The sequence below is a fragment of the Castor canadensis genome, chromosome 6 (assembly GCF_047511655.1).
Source record: "Castor canadensis chromosome 6, mCasCan1.hap1v2, whole genome shotgun sequence".
Taxonomy (NCBI): Eukaryota; Metazoa; Chordata; class Mammalia; order Rodentia; family Castoridae; genus Castor; species Castor canadensis.
The window spans coordinates 112,806,987-112,813,213 of NC_133391.1; the positions used below are offsets into that span (position 1 = coordinate 112,806,987).

The window sequence follows — 6,227 nt, forward strand, 5'->3', positions numbered from 1 at the left end:
TCTAGACATTTCTTAAGCACTTAGAATAGTGCTGAGTGTAATCACGGCAAGTCCAGCTGGTCCAGATTTTCCTTAAAGGGCCTCTGTATTGTAGCATAGCTAAAATAGTAGTCACTGACTCTGCCAGGAACGGGATGTCTGAGGGCACCACACTGTTTGCCCATGCATTAAGCATTTGTGTTTGAATATTACTGAGACCCCACTGTGAACAGCACTCTGTGAAGGTGCAGGAGAAGAGGACAAGATGTTCTGGCTGTCTAGGAGTTCATCATGTTAACAGAGTGTTCACACGCATACCCGTGCAACCATCCTTTCAGCTGGGGACATGAAATTGGGGGTTCTGAGCCCTGGCCACTCGTTAAAATTGCGTGGAGAGCCTTAGAAACAATACTGCTGCCTGAGCCTCACCCCGCACAATTAAATGAGAAATATCTGCATAGAGCCCAGCATTAATATTCTTAGTGACTCCTTCCATACAATTCCAAGGTGCCATCAGATTTGAGAAACTTTGGCTTAAATCCTCCTTGATTTCTCCAACCAGAAGAATAAATATTATCAATTGTTCTAAAGTTCCAGCACTTTCATCAAAGAAACACACAGGAAACCACAGGCCACATTCTCTTTCCAAAGAGCACAAAGAGGAGGAGAGCATGGCAGGAATGTCCACCCACTGTAGCCTGCCCACGCCTGGCAGATTTATTCTCTCAGTACTGACAAAAGGGCCAAGTAGCCAGAGCTTGGGGATGCGGGAGAGCTTATATAACCCAAATACAGTTGGCCTTGGACTGGCCATACATTTTTTGGTAATCGCTTGACTTTCTTGAAAGTACCTATGATCATACACATGGAGTTCAGTTCTTATCTCGACCCAAATGTGAAGTGCATTTCACTTTAAAAAACTGGAATCTTTGTGGCTGGGTGTGTGGCTCAGTGGTAGAGTAGGCGCGAGCCCTTGGTTTGATCCCCAGCACTGCAGAAATAAAATGAACAAAGAACTGGAATCTTCAAGAAAGAGGCTGACCTAGATTTTCTCCTCTGAGGCCTCCACTTTTTGACTATATTCCTGCCTGATGCAGGTGCAGAGTCCCAACTCACCAGGCGAGCTGGACTATCCCAGAACAGACATTCTTAGGCACTGACGCTACTGCCTAGCCAGCAGGGATGAGGTACAGTCTTGATTAAAATTGCCTTTTATTCCCCTTTGTTTGAATGAGTCCATTCAGCCAACACTAATCCGCTTGTCCAAAGGATTCTAACCTAATCGCCAGCATTTGCGGCCAAAGCCTCTAACGCTAGGAGCCTTCTCCCTAATCTGCCTCCTTTCACTGACAGCGTGGGTCAGGCCAGGCTCCAAGCTCTCCCTCAGAATGTGATTAATCAAGAACATCAGAGCAAGGGAGACAAAGACTGGAAACTTTTACATGCTGGGAGTGAAAAAGCCCAACTTTGAGAAAAGGAGATGCAAGCTTCCAAATCATGTTCTTAAACTGTCAAATATCCCTATTTGCAGACGACATGATCCTATAACTTAAAGACCCAAAAAACTCTACTCAAAAGCTCCTAGACACCATCAACAGCTATAGCAAGGTAGCAGGATATAAAATCAACGTAGAAAAATCATTAGTATTTCTATACACTAATAATGAACAAACTGAGAAAGAATATATGAAAACAATTCCATTTACAATAGCCTCAAAAAAATCAAATACCTAGGTGTAAACTTAACAAAGGATGTGAACAACCTGTACAAGGAAAACTATAAACTTCTGAAGAAAGAGATTGAGGAAGACTGTAGAAAATGGAGAGATCTCCCATGCTCGTGGATTGGTAGAATCATCATAGTAAAAATATCTACACTCCAAAAAGCAATCTACATGTTTAATGCAATTCCCATCAAAATCCCAATGACATTCATCAAAGAGACTGCAAAATCAGCTGTTAAATTTATTTGGAAACACAAGAGGCCACGAATAGCCAAGGCAATACTCAATAAAAAGAACAACGCTGGAGGTATCACAATAGTCAACTTTAAACTATATTACAAAGCAATAGCAATAAAAACAGCATGGTACTGGCACAAAAACAGACATGAAGACCAGTGGAACAGAATAGAGGACTTTACAAATGAGAAAACAGTAATAATACCATTATCTCCTCAGGTTGTGCTAACATGCAAGATAACATATACCAAGTGTGGAACGAATGTACCTGACACGTAACAAGTAGTAACATTCAGAAGGCAAGATGGCCTTGGTAGGAACACAGTAAGTGAAGGGAAAAGGCAAGAAACTCCCAAAGATGGAATTGGATGAGGGATCCAGCATCTGTAAGTCATAGAGCCTCAGATTTAAGACATGCTGAACAGGCTGTAGGGGAAGGCAGGAGTCCCACCTGCCACAGCCTCTCCACAGGACAGACAGTGGTTCAGAGACCCTTATACAAGCTTCGACTTTACTGTTTTATTTTCCCAGGAGGATATCAGATGTGGTCCAGTAAATGTTCGTGTGTCCCAGGTTAACTGAAGAGCCAAACAAAATGTTTCAACTACTACCAAACAACTTTGAGCAGCTTTGGAGAGTTCCTTGGGGCATGCACAATGCAAATGCTCTCCCTGCCCCCCATAAATTACACATGAACTAATTATAATTAATTACATCTGCTTTTTAAAAACTGGTAATATCTTTTTACATTTTTATCTCTCAAATAACAAACTTAAAAACTGACAATTAACTCCTCCCAAAATTACCTAATTTTAAAGAAGCAAGAGTGTGGGGAATTAAGCAAAACAGGTAAGCTAGAAATAATTTTGTGCTCTTTCCCTCTAAAGAATTAGTCACAACGTCTTTTTTCAAAACAAGAAATAGTTTTACTATTCAAAGCATTCTAAAATAAAAGGGGGAAAAAGATTATTCCATAGATGTAACCTAAGAATAATGGCTGGACTTAACAGTCCTAGCTGGCAGAAGGACATCACAGACCCAGATTTTATGTTAGCAACTCTATTTACACTTCTGCAGGGATATAAACTGGAAAGAGTATAATACCAAAATATACAAAATAGAAAGTTAAGGCTTCCTCACCAGAAGCTAAGGTATTGGGCATAGGAATCACCCAATAGATTCCCTCTATCTGGTGGGGTGTGTCCATAAAGAGCTTTCACACTTGGGGACCCAAGTGTTAATCAACTTGAACTTCAGCACCTGGGGCCAGATACAGATTTTCCACTCAACCTAGCTTTCAAAAAGTCCCCAAGAGGACATACCCAAAAGAATGTGACACAGGTTGCTCCAGAAGCACCTGCACACCCATGTTTATTGCAGCATTATTCACAATAGCCAAGTTATGGAAACAACCAAGATGTCCCACCACTGACGAATGGATTAAGAAAATGTGGTATCTATACACAATGGAATTTTATGCAGCCATGAAGAAGAACGAAATGTTATCATTTGCTGGTAAATGGATGGAATTGGAGAACATCATTCTGAGTGAGGTTAGCCTGGCCCAAAAGACCAAAGATCATATGTTCTCCCTCATATGCGGACATTAGATCAAGGGCAAACACAACAAGGGGATTAGACTTCGATCACATGATAAAGTGAGAGCACACAAGGGAGGGGTGAGGACAGGTAAGACACCTAAAAAACTAGATAGCATTTGTTGCCCTTAACACAGAGAAACTAAAGCAGATACTTTAAAGCAACTGAAGCCAATAGGCGAAGGGGACCAGGAACTAGAGAAAAGGTTAGATCAAAAAGAATTAACCTAGAAGGTAACACACACGCACAGGAAATTAATGTGAGTCAACTCCCTGTACAGCTATCCTTATCTCAACTAGCAAAAACCCTTGTTCCTTCCTATTACTGCTTATACTCTTTCTTCAACAAAATTAGAGATAAGGGCAAAATAGTTTCTGCCTGGTAGCAAGGGGGGTAGTGGGGGAGGGGGGGAAGGGAGGGGGTGGGGGAAGGGGAGAGAAATGACCTAAACATTGTATGCACAGATGAATAAAAGGAAAAAAAATCATGTTCTCAGGGTATGTGCAGGATGCTTTGTTCACAAGCAGCAGCTTTTCCAAAACTCCAGAGGTACTCCAAAGCTTACTTGGGACCCACTGATTCAGAAACAAGGACTTGCTCTTCAATAGAAAAGTCCTGCCCTCAGGCCCCACTGGACACCCAACTTCAGAGTGATACAGGCCTTTTGGAAAAGACTTTGGTATCAAACTGTTCCCTGTGGATCTCATGTTGTTTTCTGAGAGCCAGTGACACCCAGTGCTATAGCTCCCTAACTGCCTCCTGACTGTGCTAGCCCTGAACTGAAGGGTGACATCAGGTCATGTGATCACTTTCTGGTCTCAACTCTCCTGCCCTGTTTGTCCAAAGGTTATTATTTTAAACTTCAGTTCAAGAGCTCATCTAGATTCTGCTGCCAATTAAGCCTGCATTCTCCTTTCTTTGTGGGGACTGATGTGCAATGACTGCTCACATCAGCCTCCTTAGGAATGCACACAGGCTGTCGCTGGTATGGGTTACCCTGGGGGGTCGTTAAGATGGATTTTTGCAATTGACATTCATATCTCCAACATCATGCTGTCCCCAACCTAGGCTCCAGATAGGCATGTGGGTGCCTGCGGAGAGTTCCAGATCACAATGGCCTTGTTAACCAAGTCATCAAGTCTGTCAGGACCACATTGCAGAAGAAAACATACGATTGAGGTCGACACAAGGCCAACTTCAAGCTCTCTGGTGGCCAGAGAACCCACATCTCCAAGAAGTGGAGTTTTTACCAAGTTCAGTGCTGAGTAGTGGCTCATGTCAATGACTACACGGCCAAATACATCCCCAGTCACAGTCCCGGACCGATAGTGGACCCTGCTCTCCCTAGTGCTTCCCTGCACTGTCCACTTTTTACTCAAGCACACTACTAAATCCATTTCCTGGAGAGAGGGAGAGAGAGAGAGAGACTTTTCTAGTGGGCTTTCCCCTTCTTTACTGCCATTTTGAACCAGCTTGAAAAGTGAGAAGAAATGCCTCCCCTGAACCTGTGCTCACAGAAAGCATTTCCACTTAACACCTCAGCAATCAGGAAATGGGAACCACTTTCCTGGAGAGGCTGGGGATTTGACCCATGAAATTACCACCAAGGACACTAGTTGTGTTCCAATGGATCTTTCTCCTACACTTAGACCACTTAGTTTCTGTTACAAATTAGTTATTTAAAAATGTAATTCCTATTTCTTTATTAATATTCTCTATTTGATAAGATACTGACATATTTCCATATGCCCTGTTTTTAGCATGTATTAATTGTATGAAGTAATGGGCTTCAGAGTGTTTTTTTTCATACATGCTTATTACCAGTTAGTTCTTACAGTAGTAGGTACAGAGCTGTGTGCTTTCAGGGAGGCAAAGGTAAGTAAGTGCTGTGTCCTTACTTCAGGGTCCTCTACACTAATAGACTGGGGTGGGAGGTCAGAATGCTGATGACACCTGCCTGATATCAAGAGCAGATGTTTAGATCAGTATTAACATACACTGAAATCTCATTGCTTCATTCAGATCAGTTACAAAAGGAGAAATTCCTCACCTTGACGCAGTCTCAGAATAAACTTGGAAAGGTGATTTTTTTTTTCTTTCATTTTCATTCCATGTTGTTTCATTCCATGTTGTTTCATTCCATGTTGTTTCAGAGGGCAGCCTCTCCTTGACCCTTACCCTCTTCTTGCCAATTTTCCCCAGTCTTGTCTGGTCACCTCTGCTGGTGACTGGTATGTGACTGTCCTAGTCACAGCCAGGATGCTTTCCTTCTTTAAGAGGTGGGCAAAATATTATGCGCTCATGTATGTAAATGGAAAAATGAGACCTGCTGAGTCTATTCCAGGAGAATGATGGAGGGTGTGAATTCAAGTATGATATATTGTAGGAACTTTTGTGAATGTCACAATGTACCCCCAGCACAAAATAATATGATAATAAAAAAGATGAATGGATACATAAAGAGGGTGGCACACTTAGGAGGTCTACATAGGAATGTGTACCTTCAGGTGAGAATTCCTCTGTTCTGCTGCTGTGTAAGATAGCGTGAGGTCAAAACCCCCAAAATGGAGATGTAGTACCCCTCCTCCAACCCTCCAAGTGCTTCCGTGAAATAAAGGTTAGTCCAGCAAAAGGGCAGGCAATGTTTTACACTCAGCTTTCTAGTGAACTCCCTCAACTCTTCTCTTT

General features: G+C 42.3%; 1 non-coding gene across 1 annotated transcript; it reads left to right on the forward strand.

Moving 5' to 3' along the window:
* The first annotated feature begins 4,425 nt into the window (after window positions 1-4,425).
* On the forward strand, window positions 4,426-4,558 carry LOC141424485 (small nucleolar RNA SNORA70). Its single transcript, XR_012449399.1, has one exon. It is a non-coding gene; the product is annotated as a small nucleolar RNA SNORA70 (small nucleolar RNA).
* Window positions 4,559-6,227: the final 1,669 nt, after the last annotated feature.